This window comes from Gorilla gorilla, chromosome 11 (assembly GCF_029281585.2).
Source record: "Gorilla gorilla gorilla isolate KB3781 chromosome 11, NHGRI_mGorGor1-v2.1_pri, whole genome shotgun sequence".
NCBI classification, from domain to species: Eukaryota; Metazoa; Chordata; class Mammalia; order Primates; family Hominidae; genus Gorilla; species Gorilla gorilla.
This window is the reverse complement of record NC_073235.2, coordinates 99,963,577-99,979,582: the sequence shown is the minus strand read 5'-3', so window position 1 is coordinate 99,979,582 and position 16,006 is coordinate 99,963,577. Positions and strand designations below refer to the sequence as shown.

General features: G+C 44.8%; 1 protein-coding gene across 1 annotated transcript in view; it reads left to right on the top strand.

Annotated features, from left to right (window-relative positions):
• Positions 1–16,006, top strand: part of RFTN2 (raftlin family member 2) — a 99,824-nt gene that overhangs the window by 82,215 nt on the left and 1,603 nt on the right. The gene's annotated exons all lie outside the window — the stretch shown is intronic.

Here is a 16,006-nt window from a genome sequence, read left to right as displayed (position 1 = left end):
GGCATCATGACTCACACCTATAATTAATCTCAGCACTTTGGGAGGCCAATGTGGGCAGAGCACTTGAGATTAGGAGTTGGAGACCAGCCTGGCCAATATGGTGAAACCCCGTCCCTACTAAAAATACAAAAATTAGCTGGGCGTGGTGGTGCATTCCTGTAATCCCAACTACTTGGGAGGCTGAGGCAGGAGAATCGCTTGAACCTGGGAGGCAGAGGTTGCAGTGAGCCAAGATCGTGCCACTGCGCTCCAGCCTGGGTGACAGAGTGAAACTCCATCTCAAAAAAAAACGTTTTATGTACTGTTTCTATACATCGTCTGTGTGCATGCAAACATATATATGTAGAGAGAGAAAAAAATAGGAAAATATGCCGAGATTTTAACAGTTGTATTTCTAGGAGATGGAATTATAGGTGGGTTTTGCTTTTTCTTTGTTTTGTCACATTTTCTATACTAAATGTACGTTATTTTTATGATTGAATGAAATTTTTATTTAGGAAACACACAAATCTTTTACAGCAAATCTACTCATATTTTTGCAGATGTGGGTAAGACAGTGTGAAAAGAATAAGGTAAGAGACTCAGGCTACAGTTCTGGGCCAGCTATTCCATGACCTTGGACAAATCCTGTTTTCTCTCTGGGTCTGGGCCCCACCTCTGTAGAATAAGGGGACTGAAGTAGATAATCTCCAAGAACTAGTTGGGCTTCAGACTTCTACAGTCTAAGTTATGAGAACATCACAGTTTGGTCTGTTGGAAATGTTATTATTTAATGTGAAATGAGGGTGGGGTAGGAGAGGTGATATGATTGCTGAAGATGTATTTATTAAACTTAACATGTCACGCGTGTCTGTGTGAAGAGACTACCAAACAGGCTTTGTGCGAGCAATAAAGCTTTTTAATCACCTGGGTGCAGGCGGGCTGAGTCCAAAAAGAGAGTCAGCGAAGGGAGACAGGGGTAGGGCCGTTTTATAGGATTTGGGTAGGTAGTGGAAAATTACAGTCAAAGGGGGTTGTTCTCTGGCGGGCAGGGGTGGGGGTCACAAGGTGCTCAGTGGGGGAACTTCTGAGCCAGGAGAAGGAATTTCACAAGGTAATGTCATCAGTTAAGGCAGGAACCGGCCATTTTCACTTCTTTTGTGATTCTTCAATTACTTCAGGCCATCTGGATGTATACCTGCAGGCTTGGGCTCAGAGGCCTGACATTCCTTTCTTCTTATATTAATAAGAAAAATAAAACAAAATAGTGTTAAAGTGTTGGGATGGCGAAAATTTTTGGGGGTGGTATGGAGAGATAATGGGCGATGTTTCTCAGGGCTGCTTCAAGCAGGATTAGGGGCGGCGTGGGAACCTAGAGTAGCAAAGGTCAAGTTGAAGGAGGATTTTTGTGGTAAGGGGCAATATTGTGGGGTTGTTAGAAGGAGTATTTGTCATATAGAATGACTGGTGATGGCCCGGATGCAGTTTTGTATGAATTGAGAAACTAAACGGAAGATACAAGGTCTGAATAAGAGGAGAAGAACAGGTATTAAAGAACTAAGAATTGGGAGGACCCAGGACATCCAATTAGAGAGTGCCCAAGGGGGTTCAGCATAATTACTTGCTTGGTTGGAGAGTTTTGGTGCTCTATCCTTGAGTTTTTTTATGTTGTCATACACCAGGCCAGATTGATTTAGGTAAAAACAACACTCTTTATTTAAAAATATACAGAGTCCTCATGTTTCAGCAGTGAGTAAGTCAAGGCCTTGGCGGTTTTGGAGAACAACTGCAGCTAGAGAGTCAACTTGGGCCTGAAGGACTGATAAAGTTTGTGATACGTCTGTGATGCTAGCAGAGAAGTCATTAGAGAGGCTACGAAAGGTCATGACAGAGGTTGAAATGCCTGCTATTCCAGTACCGAGAGCATTAGTGGAGGCAGAAAGTCCTAAACTGACAAGCAAGGGAATTAGTGGAATAACTCTTTTTTGTCGTGTCGGTGTCATGTGGGGAACAGGAAACTCTTCGGTCCCATTTGCAAATCGAATTTTGGGAGTAAGAAAAACTAATGTGCATGTGCCTGTCCAATTAGCAGGTAGACACATGTAGGTAGAGGATCCACAGAGGAAGAAGAGACCTTGTGTAAAGCAAAACTGGAAATGCAAAGTAAAAAGATGAGAAGGAGTGCTGAAAGAAGTGTCTTGTACCCAGACTCCTAGGGATCCAGCTAGGGTGGCAGCTGTCAGAGGTTTTAATGGGGACTGATGGGGTAACTGCATAGAGGGGGAGGTTCGATTTTCATGGTGTGTGAGAAAACGTTGAGTATCTATGAACAACTTTTCACTGTTATTTACGGGGCTGGGTATAAGTAAACAAGAAGAGGGCCTGGGAGGAGAATCTGAGGAGCAAGGGGAAGGTAGCCAAGGTTGGAGTGAAATACAGGGTAAGTGCCTTCGTAAGCAATAATTACTGCTAATGTTTTTAAGTTTGCCTGTATTGATAGAGGGCTTATCTGTAATACAGAGCTGGGAGGCTCCAATTGTTTCAGTGGTGTGTGTAGTTGGGCTTTGGAGATGAAGAGTGAAGGAGCATCACGAAGGTGAAAGGTTACCTGCGGGAATTCCAGTGGGTCTTTGCTGAGAGATACAAAAAGGAGCAGCCACAGGAATAGTAGTTTGTGTTGTGAGGGGTCCGAATATGTGGGGAGTAGAGTTGATATAAGGAGAAAGGTTTCTTTAAGTAAGTGCAGAGGAGGGCGTCAGCTTGCTGATGTCACATGTCTGGGGAGGTCTTGCTGGACCTGTCTAGAAAGTAAAGAAGTTCTTCAGGAGGGTAAAGGTGAGGGCTGTTAAAGGAAGTTCGGAGGTGTAGGGAGACAGGAGATGTTGCCCAGTCTGTATGTAAGGCGGGGACAGCTGTGTAAGCACAGGAAGAAAGGGAAATGCAAAGCCAGCAATTGTTTGCTAAGGAGGGATTAGAAATGGCTAGGAGAGAGTGAGATTGATAGTGTGGTGGAGATAGCTGGGGAGAGGTAGAGGGTGGCATAAGAATGGGAATGAGAATAAGAGTGAGTATAAAAGTAAAGAACAGAACTTCATCAGGGTGAAAGTATTGGAGTGTGCCCTGTCAGCAAAGATCATCTATTCACTTTAAGAGAGACTTAAAAGTGGCAGTTTGAGGTAAAACCAGGAGATATCAGTTATGATGGTTTGAAGGAAAAGTGTAAACCACCAGTGTAAATAAGGGCAGGGCATTTACAAGTAGTTGAGAATGGTGAATAGGAGTATGACTAGACAGAAGACGGTAGGGATGAGAAGTTTTTGGGGTGCAGTCCAAATAGTGAGGGTGATTGCATAAAGCCCTGTTGCAAAAAGTAGGGTAAGGATGAATAGTCTTAATAGAATGAAGGGATGTATTAGGCTCATGAGGGTTATTACTGTTCTTCAGAAATGCGAGTGAGTTTAAGCGAAGTAGGAGAGAGTACTTGTGACTTCCAGGAGGAAGAGGAAGGATTAGGCTGGCTGTCCAACGGACACAGCTTTATTCTGGAATGGTGAACCCAGTGGGGAGGATCCTGCAGGTGGACGGCAGTTGGGGTACTATAGATGACTAAGTAGGGTCCAGTCCATCAAGGTTGTAGAGTTTGAGGGGTCAGATTCTTAACAAGAACTGATCGTCCAGCTAGGGTGTCTTCATATAGCTGGTAATCTGGAGTAGGCAAGAGAAGATAAGCAGCCTGGTGAATTTCCTGTCTAGCCTGCTGGAGGACTGGAAGATAGTCACCTAGAGGACTGGTGTCTGGGATGAGGTTGGGGCTGAGCAAGAAAGTGCGTCCATGTAAAAGTTCAATGGACTGTACTCTGTAGCATCTCGAGGACACGTTCTAATTCTGAGAAGGGCAAGAGGTAGAAGTACTGTCCAGTCCTCATGTCTAAAACACCAAAAGCAACGGCAACAAAAGCCAAAATTGACAAATGGGATCTAATTAAACTAAAGAGCTTCTGCACAGCAAAAGAAACTACCATCAGAGTGAACAGGCAACCTACAGAGTGGGAGAAAATTTTTGCAATCTACTCATCTGACAAAGGGCTAATATCTAGAATCTACAATGAACTCAAACAAATTTACAAGAAAAAAACAACCCCATCAAAAAGTGGGCAAAGCATATGAACAGACACTTCTCAAAAGAAGACATTTATGCAGCCAACAGACACACAAGAAAATGGCCATCAGAGAAATGCAAATCAAAACCACAATGAGATACCATCTCACACCAGTTAGAATGGCGGTCATTAAAAAGTCAGGAAACAACAGATGCTGGAGAGGATGTGGAGAAATAGGAACACTTTTACACTGTTGGTGGGACTGTAAACTGGTTCAACCATTGTGGAAGACAGTGTGGTGATTCCTCAGGGATCCAGAACTAGAAATACCATTTGACCCAGCCATCCCATTACTGGGTATATACACAAAGGATTATAAATCATGCTGCCACGAAGACACATGCACACGTATGTTTATTGCGGCACTATTCCCAATAGCAAAGATGTGGAACCAACCCGAATGTCCATCAGTGATAGACTGGATTAAGAAAATGTGGCACATATATACCATGGAATACTATGCAGCCATAAAAAAGGATGATTTCATGTCCTTTGTAGGGACATGGATGGAGCTGGAAATCATCATTCTCAGTAAACTATCGCAGGGACAAAAAACCAAACACCACATGTTCTCACTCATAGTTTGGAATTGAACAATGAGAACACATGGACACAGGAAGGGGAACATCACACACCGGGGCCTGTCGTGGGGTGGGGGAATGGGGAGGGATAGCATTAGGAGATATACCTAATGTAAACAATGAGTTAATGGGTGCAGCACACCAACATGGCACATGTATACATATGTAACAAATCTGCATGTTGTGCACATGTACCCTCGAACTTAAAGTATAATTTAAAAAAAAAAAAAAAAAGAAGTACTGTCCAGTCCTTTTTAAGTTGGAGGCTGAGCTTGGTGAGGTGTGTCTTTAAAAGACCATTAGTCCGTTCTACCTTTCCTGAAGACTGAGGATGGTAAAGGGTATGAAGGTTCCACTGAATACCAAGAGCCTGAGAAACTGCTGGGGTGATTTGACTAGAAAGGCCGGTCCATTATCGGAATGTATAAAGGTGGAAAGGCCAAACTGAGGAATTACATCTGACAGAAGGGAAGAAATGACTGCAGTGGCCTTCTCAGACCCTATGGGAAAGGCCTCTACCCATCCAGTTCAAGTGTCTACCCAGACCAAGAGGTATTTTAGTTTCCTGACTCAGGGTATGTGAGTAAAGTCAATTTTCCAGTCCTGGGCATGGGCTAATCCCCGAGCTTGATGTGTAGGGAAGTGAGGGAGCCTGAACAATCCCTGAGGGGTAGTAGAATAGCAGATAGAACACTGAGAAGTGATTTCCTTAAGGATAGATTTCCATGACGGAAAGGATATGAGAGGTTCTAAGAGGCGGGCTAATGGCTTGTAACCTACATGGAAAAGGTTATGAAATGATGACAGAATAGAATGGACCTGTGAGGCTGGAAGGAGATATTTTCCTTGGTCTAAGAACCATTTGCCTTGTGTGGGAAGAGATTGATAGCTGAAAGATTCAGTGGGGGAGTAGGTGGGAGTGACTGATGAGAAGGAGAAAAACTGGCCGTGAGGGACAGAAATTGGAACACTAGCTGCTTCTTTAACTACCTTATCAGCATGAGCATAGCCCTGAGCGATGGGATTTGATGCCTTTTGATGGCTCTTGCAGTGAATGACTCCAGCTTCCTTTGGAAGTAAAGCGGCCTTGAGAAGAGACCTATTTTATTAAAGAGGCATTAATGATGGAGGACCATTGTGTAGTGAAGAAACCTCTTTCTGCCCATATAACAGCATGGTGGTGAGGATATGCAAGGCATATTTAGAGTCAGTGTAAATATTGATGCATAGTCCCTTTGCAAGAGTGAGGGCTTGAGTGAAGGCAATGAGTTCAGCTTGCTGAGAGGTAGTGGAGGGGAGCAGAGTGGTAGCCTCAGTGATAGATGTGGAAGATACTATAGCATAGCCTGCCTTTGCTGGTGAGTGGTGATTAGGCCTGGTAGAACTGCCATCGATAAACCAAGTGTGATCAGGGTGAGGAATAGGAAAGAAGGAAATATGGGGAAATGGAGTGAATGTCAGGTGGATCAGAGAGATACAGTTATGGGGGTCAGGTGCGGTATCCAGAATAATGTGGGAGGCCAGATTGAAGTCTGGGCCAGGAACAATGGTAATTGTGGGAGACTCAACAAAGAGTGAGTATAGCTGAAGGAGCTGGGGAGCAGAAAGTATATGTGTCAGATGTGAGGAAGAAAATAGATTTTGGAAGTTATGAGAACTGTAGAGAGTGAGTTGAGCATAGTTTGTGATTTTGAGGGCCTCTAAAAGTATTAGGGCAACAGCAACCGCCACACAGAAACATGATGGCCAGCCTAAAACAGTAAGGTCAAGTTGTTTGGACAAAATGGCTACAGGACACGGTCCCGGTCCTTGTGTAAGAATTCCGACTGCACAGCCCTGCACTTTGGCTATGTGTAATGAAAAGGGTTGGGATGAGTCAGGGAGAGCTAGTGTGGGAGCAGTCTCTAAAGCTGTCTTCAAGGAATGGAAAGAGGAGTGGCGAAAGGATTTAGGATGTATGGGGTCAGCTAGGTTTCCTTTTGTGAGTTTATATAATGGTTTTGTTAGGATGGCAAAACCAGGTATCCAAAGGCGAAAGTATCCAACCATGCCCAGGAAGGAAAGGAGTTGTTGTTTTGTAGAAGGGGTTGGGGTTTGAGAGATCAGCTGGACATGATCGGCAGGGAGAGCACGTGTGTTTTTATGAAGAATTATGCCGAGGTAGGTAACAGATGGAGAAGAAATTTGAGCTTTGGAAGGGGGTACCAGATATCCCTTGGAGAATAAATGTTGAAGAAGCTGGAGGGTGTCTTGTTGAGAAGATTTAAAGGAGGGGCTACAAAGTAGAAGGTCATCAATATATTGAATAAGGTGAGAAGTGGAGGGGTGGAAAGAAAGTAAATCATGAGAAAGAGCTTGGCTGAAGTAATGAGGGCTGTCCCTGAAGGCTCGCGGAAGCACAGCCCAGGTAAGCTGCTGGGACTGATGGTTGTCAGGGTCAGTCCAGGTAAAAGCAAACAGAGGCTGGGACGAGGGGTGCAGGGGAATAGTGAAAAAAGCATCTTTAAGATCAAGAACAGAATAGTGAGTTGTGGAGGAAGGTATTGAGGACAAAAGAGTGTACAGGTTGGGCACCACAGGATGGATAGGCAAAACAATTTGGTTGATAAGGCACAGATCCTGAACTAACGTATAAGACTTGTCCGGTTTTTGGACAGGTAAAATGGGGGAATTGTAAGGAGAGTTTATAGGTTTTAGAAGCCCATGCTGTAGCAGATGAGCGATAACAGGCTTTAATCCCCTTAAAGCCTGTTGTGGGATGGGATACTGGCATTGAGCAGGGTAAGGGTGATTAGGTTTTAATGGGATAGTAACGGGTGTGTGATTGGTTGCCAGGGAGGGAGTAGAGATGTCCCATACTTGTGGGTTAAGTTGGGGGGATGTGAGAGGAAGACACGAAGGAGGTTTTGGGTTGGGATGAAGGGCAGCAATGAGATGTGGCTGTGGTCCAGGAATAGTCAGGGAAGCAGATAATTTGGTTAAAATGTGTTGGCCTAATAAGGGAACTGGGCAGGTGGGGATAACTAAAAAAGAGTGCTTAAAAGAATGTTGTCCAAGTTGGCACCAGAACTGGGGAGTTTTAAGAGGTTTAGAAGTCTGGCTGTCAATACCCACAACAGTTACGGAGGCAAGGGAAACAGGCCCTTGAAAATAAGGCAATGTAGAGTGGGTAGCCTCCATATTGATTAAGAAGAGGATGGATTTAATTTCCACTGTAAGAGTTACCCAAAGCGTCTGTGATGGTCCAGGAGGCTTCCAAGGTGATCAGGCAGCATCAGTCTTCAGCCTTTAAGCTGAGAAGATCTGGGAAGAAGTCAGTCAGAGAGCCTTGGGCCAGAGTTCCAGGGGCTCTGGGAGTGGCTGCTGGGCAACTTGGACAGTCCGATTTCCAGTGGGGTCCCGCACAGATGGGATATGGCTTAGGAGGAATCCCAGGCTGTGGGCATTCCTTGGCCCAGTGGCCAGATTAGCCGGCACTTGAAGCAAGATCCTGGGGGAAGAGGTCCTGAAGGAATGCCTGACCACTGTGGCTGAGGAGTTTTGAAATTCTTGTGTGCTGGAGATGTGGCTGGGGTTTCTCTCACAGCAGAGGCAAGTAATTGCAACTCTTCTCTGTTATTGTACACCTTGAAGGCGAGGTTAATAAAGTCCTGTTGTGGGGTTTGAGGACCGGAATTTAATTTTGGGGGCTTTTCTTTAATGTCGGGAGCGGATTGGGTAATAAAATGCATATTGAGAATAATATGGCTTTTTGCCTCCTCTGGGTCTAGGGCGGTAAAGCGTCTAACGGTTGTTGCCAAATGGGCCATGAACTGGGCTGGGTTTTTATATTTGATGAAAAAGAGCCTACACGCTAACTGATTTGGGAGAGGTCGGATAAAGAAAAAGGAGCATTAACCTTGACTATGCCTTTAGCTCCAGCCACCTCTTTAAGAGGAAATTGTTGGGCAGGTAAGGGAGAGCTAGTCGTGGAACAAAACTGTAAGCCAGACCAGGTGTGAGGAGGGGCAGTGATAGAAGGATTATAGGGTTGGGGAGTGGAGGCTGAGGAAGAATTGGAGCCTGATTCAGCCTGGCAGGGAGCAACCTGAGGAGGAGCAGTCTGGGGAGGAGGGGAGAGGTCAGATGGGTCGGTAGAAGAGGAAGATTGAAAAGACTCAGTGATGCTTGGGGTTGGGACTGAGGGGACAGGTAGGAGGGAAAGAAGGAGGATTTGGGACAAGTCACATTGGGAACAGAGGCTAGGGAGGGACCGATGTGTAAAAGAATGCCTGGACGTCAGGCACCTCAGACCGTTTGCCCATTTCACGACAAGAATTATCTAGATCTTGTAGGATGGAAAAATTGAAAGTGCCATTTTCTGGCTATTTGGAACAATTGTTGAGTTTGCATTGCGGTCAAGTGGCATTGGAGAATAAAATAAAGTGTTTAGGTTTTAGGTCAGGTGTGAGTTGAAGAGGTTTTAAGTTCTTGAGAACACAGGCTAAGGGAGAAGAAAGAGGAATGGAGGATGGAAGGTTGCCCATAGTGAAGGAGGCAAGCCCAGAGAAAAGAGAGGGTAGAGACATGGAGAGAAGGGGTGGGGGGCAATTGCCCCCCAGGCAAGGTGGTGCTTACCACCCAGGGAAAGTGGTACTTGCCACTAGGTGAAGGATCAAGGCAGGCATCCCTGTCATGATCAGACACCTCTGAAACGTGGGTGAATAATCAGACAGGTGTCCCCGCAGTGATTAAACACCAAGGGAAGACTGTCTTCCCGAGTCTGTGACCGGCGCCAGAGTTTTGTTTTCACGGATAAAATCTGTCTCCTCTATCTCTGCCAGAAAAGGAAAGGGACTGACATTAAGAGAAGGGAGAGATTGAAGGGTGGCACCAAGATTGAAAGGAGAAAGAGGTTGAGGGATAGTGAGAGAGGTTGGAGAAGAGAGTAAAAGAGGCCGCTTACCTGATTTAAAATTGGTGAGCTGTTCCTTGGGCTGGTTGGTCTGAGGACCCAAGGTTATAGGTGGATCTTTCTCATGGAGCAAAGAGCAGGAGGACAGGGGATTGATCTGCCAAGGGTGGTCCCCCAATCCGAGTCACGGCACCAAATGTCATGCGCATCTGTGTGAAGAGACCACCAAACAGGCTTTGTGCGAGCAATAAAGCTTTTTAATCACCTGGGTGCAGGCGGGCTGAGTCCAAAAAGAGAGTCAGCGAAGGGAGATATGGGTGGTGCAGTTTTATAGGATTTGGGTAGGTAAAGGAAAATTACAGTCAAAGGGGGTTTTTCTCTGGCGGGCAGGGCTGGGGGTCACAAGGTGCTCAGTAGGGGAATTTCTGAGCCAGGAGAAGGAATTTCACAAGGTAATGTCATCAGTTAAGGCAGGAAATGGCCATTTTCACTTCTTTTGTGATTCTTCAGTTACTTCGGGCCATCTGGATGTATACATGCAGGCTTGGGCTCAGAGGCCTGACATAACAGTCACGTGGTAAAAAAAGAAAAAAAGTGTGTGTTGGTACAGAAGTCTTTTTAGAGGTGCAGTGCTAAGTATTTTGCCATCTTTTAACATTTGAAATTTACATTTGGTGGCTGTTTACCTATTAATGCTTATTTTAAAGTGAATTACTATGAATGTCTTATTATTATGAAGAGCATCCCATTTTTATTAAGAAAATTCTTGTTAAGTATGTGAGACTTGGCCTCTATTAGCTGATATATAATGAGGAATTAATTGCAAAATTTACCTTTGGGCCTAGCGCTGGTGAGCAAGGCAAGACCCAGGAAGCCCCCAGGAACCCGCACCTTCCTATTTTGATTCTGTCAGTGTTGAGAGCATTGAGAGCATCATTCAAGAATGAATGCATTCTGGCTGGGTGCGGTGGCTCACGCCTGTAATCCCAGCACTTTGGGAGGCTGAGGCAGGCAGATCACTTAAGTCCAGGAGTTCAACACCAGCCTGGCCAACATGGCAAAATCCCATCTCTGTAAAAAATAGAAAAATTACCCAGGCATGGTGGTGCTCCTGTAATCCCAGCTACTCTGGAGGCTGAGGCAGGAGAATTGCTTGAGCCCAGGAGGTAGTCAAGCAATTGTAGATAGTAATGACTCTGAAAAGTCGGGAGGTGGTCAGTGCAGTGAGTGGAGATTGTGCTACTGCACTCCAGCCTGCGTGACAGAGAGAAACTCTGTCTCAAAAAAAAGAGTGAATGCATTCGTTATGCATGTGGGAAAGATAGCCACTGGCCAGGCTTGAGAAAGGAGCACAGTCTGGCAGTGTTCATCAGCCGTATCTGAAGCCAAAAGACTGTATCTTTGCTGACCAATGCCCCAGTGCAGGGAAGAAGGTGCCATTCTCAAATTTCGTACCTTTTCTGAGAGTAAATCTGTCAGCTTCCACCGCATATATTAATTTCAATAAATTTGGTGAATAGGAATAAACAGGAAAATAACTGAAGAGCTGATATTTGCATTTGATGAATGCAAGGGTGCCAATGGAAAACGTGACAACCACCAAACTGTGTCTAACTTGGGGCCACGAAGGTGGGCCATTGTTGAGAAAGGACCTACTGTAGACTTTGTGAACCCCGAATATGAGATAGGTCTCAGTTAATTTAGAAAGTTTATTTTGCCAAGGTTAAGGACACATTCCCATGACACAGAGTCAGGAGGTCCTGATGACATGTGCCCAAGGTTGTCAGAGCACAGTTTGGTTTTACACATTTTAGGGAGACATGAGACATCAATCAACATATGTAAGATGAACTTTGGTTCCATCCAGAAAGATGGGACTAAAAGCGGGACAACTCCAAATGGGGAGGGGTAGATAAGAGAAAAGTGGCTGCATTATTTTGAGTTTCCATTAGCTTCTCCAAAAGACGCAATCAGATATCCATTTATCTCAGTGAGCAGAGGGGTGAATTTGAATAGAATGGGAGACAGGTTTGCCCTAAGCCATTCTCAGCTTGACTTTTCCTTTTAGCTTGGTGATTTTGGGGCCCCAAGGGTTATTTTCCTTTCACAACTTTTTCCCTTAAACTTGCTCAACTCCGGTAACTTGGCCAAGAAAAAGATGAGCTGCCCCTGAGCTGCCAATAAACTCCTTTCTATGCAACCCGCTGGGGCTGCATCTTCCTGTACAAACAGTGTCATAAATGGTATTACATTCCACAGTAGCTCACAAAATCCCCTTTAATAAAGCTGTTTGTTTGCTTTGTATATTTGCTGTAAAAACCAGTAGAAAATACCCGGGTATTTTATGCACTGCATTTCAACAGATGAATCATTAACAAACTTCTGTAAGATCAGCCTGGGTATCTGATTTCTACAATCTATCTAAGAATTTTATAATTTTACTTCTTACATTTAGGAAAAATGCAACCCTAGTTCCCAAATAACATATAAATGAATTTTCAGTAAATGAGCTCTTTGTAAACTGGGAAATTACTGTGATTTTTAAATGTATCTTTAAATCTATATTCAATTTTATTTGCCTAGGAGGATATGATCATATTCTCTAATATCTGCCATGTTATCAGTATTAAATAAGCTCTTAAAGGCCAGACGCCACACCACTGACTCACAGTGGTACTGACTCACACCAGTAATCCCAGCACTTTGGGAGGCAGAGGTGGGCAAAATGCTGAGGTCAGGAGTTCAAGACCAGCTGGCCAACATGTTGAAACCCCATCTCTACTAATAATACAAAAATTAGCTGGCAAGGTGGCGCATGCCTGGAGTCCCAGCTACTCAGGAGGCTGAGGCAGGAGAATTGCTGGAACCCGGGAGGCAGAAGCTACAGTGTGCTGGGACTGCACCACCGCACTCCAGCCTGGGCAACAGAACAAGACTCTGTCTCAACAACAACAAAAAAAGGCTCCTATAATGAAATCTCATCAGGAGTCTGAACATCACAAGTTAAGCAGCTAATTCATATATATATATATATATATATATATATATATATATATATATATATATATGACCTGAGGTCTCGCCATGTTGCCTAAGCTGGCCTTGAACTCCCAGGCCCAAGTAATCCTCCCATTTCAGCCTCCTGAGTAGCTGGGACTACAGGCTCATGCCACTTTGCCCAGCTAGATACCTTATTTTGACTTAAGTTGCCTGGGCAGAGACCATGTCCCCTTTATTCTGGACTGAACCAAGAACATTCTCTGCCCTCAGTAAATATTTATTAGCAAAAACATCCACAGTTGATCAGAGAGTCTGAATGAGCTGGATTGAATTGTTGAGCATTTATACTGTGTAAGGCAGAAGCAGTTTGCAGCAGGACAAGGAAAGGGTCCACTTCACCCTTGAAGACATTCTAGATACTCGCTCAAAATAAACTCAGTCTGAATTATCCGTGTAAACTAGTCTGTTCTCACGCTGCTAATAAAGACATACCCAAGACTGGGTAATTTTTAAAGGAAAGATGTTTAATTGACTCACAGTTCCACATGGTTAGGGAGGCCTCACAACCATGGCGGAAGGTGAATGAGGAGCAAAGTCGTGTCTTACATGACGGCAGGCAAGACAGCACATGCAGGGGAACACCCCTTTATAAAACCATCAGATCTAATGAGACTTATTCACTATTACAAGAACAGCACAGGAAAGACCCACCCCCATGATTCAATTACCTCCCACTGGGTCCCTCCCACAACACTTGGGAATTATGGGAGCTACAACTCAAGATGAGATTTGGGTGAGGACACAGCCAAACCATATTATTCTGCCCCAGCTCCTCCCAAATCTCATGTCCTCACATTTCAAAACCAATCATGCCTACCTAACAGTTCCCCAAAGTTGTTTTTTGTTTGTTTGTTTGTTTTTGAGATGGAGTCTTTCTCTTGTTGCCCAGGCTAGAGTGCATTGGTGTGATCTTGGCTCACTGCAACCTCCACCTCCCAGATTCAAGTGATCCTCCTGCTTCAGCCTCCCAAGTAGCTGGGATTACAGGCGTGTGCCACCACACTCAGATAATTTTTGTATTTTTAGTAGAGACGAGGTTTCACCATGTTGGTAAGGCTGGTCTCAAACTCCTGACCTCAAATGTTCCTCCTGTCTCAGCCTCCCAAAGTGCTGGGATTACAGGTGTAAGCCACTGCACCCAGCCAAAAGTCTTAACTAATTTCAGCATTAACTCAAAAGTCCACAGTCCAACATCTCATCTGAGACAAGGCAAGTCCCTTCTGCCTATGAGCCTGTAAAATCAAAAGCAGGTTAGTTACTTCCTAGATACAATGGGGGTACAGGCATTGGGTAAATACATCTATTCCAAGTGGGAGAAATTGGCCAAAATGATGGGGTTACAGGCCCCATGCAAATCCAAAATCAAGTGGGGCAATCAAGTCTTAAAGCTCTAAAATTATCTCCTTTGATCCCTGTCTAACATCCAGGTCACACTGATGCAAGAGATGGGTTCCCATGGCCTTGGGTACCTTTGCCCCTGTGGCTTTGCAGGGTACAGCCCCCCTCCTGGCTGCTTTCATAGGCTGGCATTGAGTGTCTGCAGCTTTTCCAGGTGCACAGTGCAAGCTGTCAGTGGATCTACCATTCTGGGGTCTACAAGACGGTGGCCCTCTTCTCACAGCTCCACTAGGCAGTATCCCAGTGGGGATTCCATGTGGGAGTTTCCACCCCAGAATTCCCTTCCACACTGCCCTAGCAAGGTTCTCCATTAGGGCTCCATCCCTGCAGCACACCTCTACCTGGACATCCAGGTGTTTCCTTACATCCTCTGAAATCTAGGCAGAGGTTCCCAAACCCCATTTCCTGACTTCTGTGTACCCACAGGCCCAAAACAACATGTGAGCCACCAAGGCTTGGGGCTTGCACCCTCTGAAGAAACAGCCTGAGCTCTATGTTGGCCCCATATAGCCATGGCTGGGATGCAGGGCAGCAAGTCCCAAAATTGCACAAAGCAGCAAGGCCCTAGGTCCGGCCCACAAAAACATTTTTTCCTCCTAGGCCTCCAGGCTTGTGATGGGAGGAGCTGCCGTGAAATGCCCTGGAGACATTTTCTCCGTTGTCTTGGCAATTAACATTTGGCTCCTTGTTACTTATGCAAATTTCTGCAGCCAGCTTAAATTTCTTCTCAGAAAATTGGTTTTTCTTTTCTATGGTATCATCAGTCTGCAAATTTAAACATAAGTTCCAATTCCAAACCATATCTTTGTGAATACATAAAACTGAATGTTTTTAACAGTACCCAAATCACCTATTTAATGCTTTGCTGCTTAGAAATTTTTTCTGCCAGATGCCCTAAATCATCTCTCTCAAGTTCAAAGTTCCACAAATCTTGAAGGCAAGGGCAAAATGCCACCAGTCTCTTTGCTAAAACATAGCAAGAGACACCTTTGCTCCAGTTCCCAACAAGTTCCTCATCTCCATCTGAAATCATCTCAACCTGGACTTCATTGTCCATATCACTATAAGCATTTCGGTCAAAGCCATTCAATAAGTCTCTAGGAAGTTCCAAAGTTTCCCACATTTTCCTGTCCTCTTCTGAGCCCTTCAAACTGTTCCAACCTCTGCATGTTACCCAGTTCCAAAGTTGCTTCTACATTTTTGGGTATTTTTATAGCACCCCCCACCCCCACCACTCTACTAGTACCAATTTACTGTATTAGTCTGTTCTCATCCTGCTAATAAAGACATACCCGAGACTGTGTAGTTTACAAAGGAAAGAGGTTTAATTGACTCACAGTTCCACGTAGGGAGCCCTCACAGTCATGGCAGAAGGCAAATGAGGAGCAAAGTCATGTCTCACATGGTGGCATGCAAGAAAGAGCATGTGCAAGGGAACTCCCCTTTATAAAACCATCAGATCTCATGATACTTATTCATGGGATAAGACCCACCCCCATGATTTGACTACCTCCCACCAGGCCCCTCCCACAACACATGGGAAATATGGGAGTTACAATTCAAGATGAGATTTGGGTGGGGACACAGCCAAACCATATCCCTGTGACTCTTCTGTGCAGCCTTTGCCTACATGACATGGGTGTAAGGTGGCCATCAAAGCACCTTTTCTGCTCTACAGATCCGAACTAACACTAAGAAGAAAAATATATTAGTATTTATACCTTGCTTTGTTCTCCCAAAGTATGATTTCAATAAATTTCCTTCCTTAGAGATGTCACTGAGGGCCGAGATGTGTACATAACATACCCACCAATAAGAATGATGTGCCAGGAACCTACAAAGAGTTACAAAACAGGGAGAAGGGAGTTCATTTGTATTTGGGTGGAGAGGGGAATGTGGAGGTGGCTCTGAGCTGGTCGTTGAAGCTGAGCAGG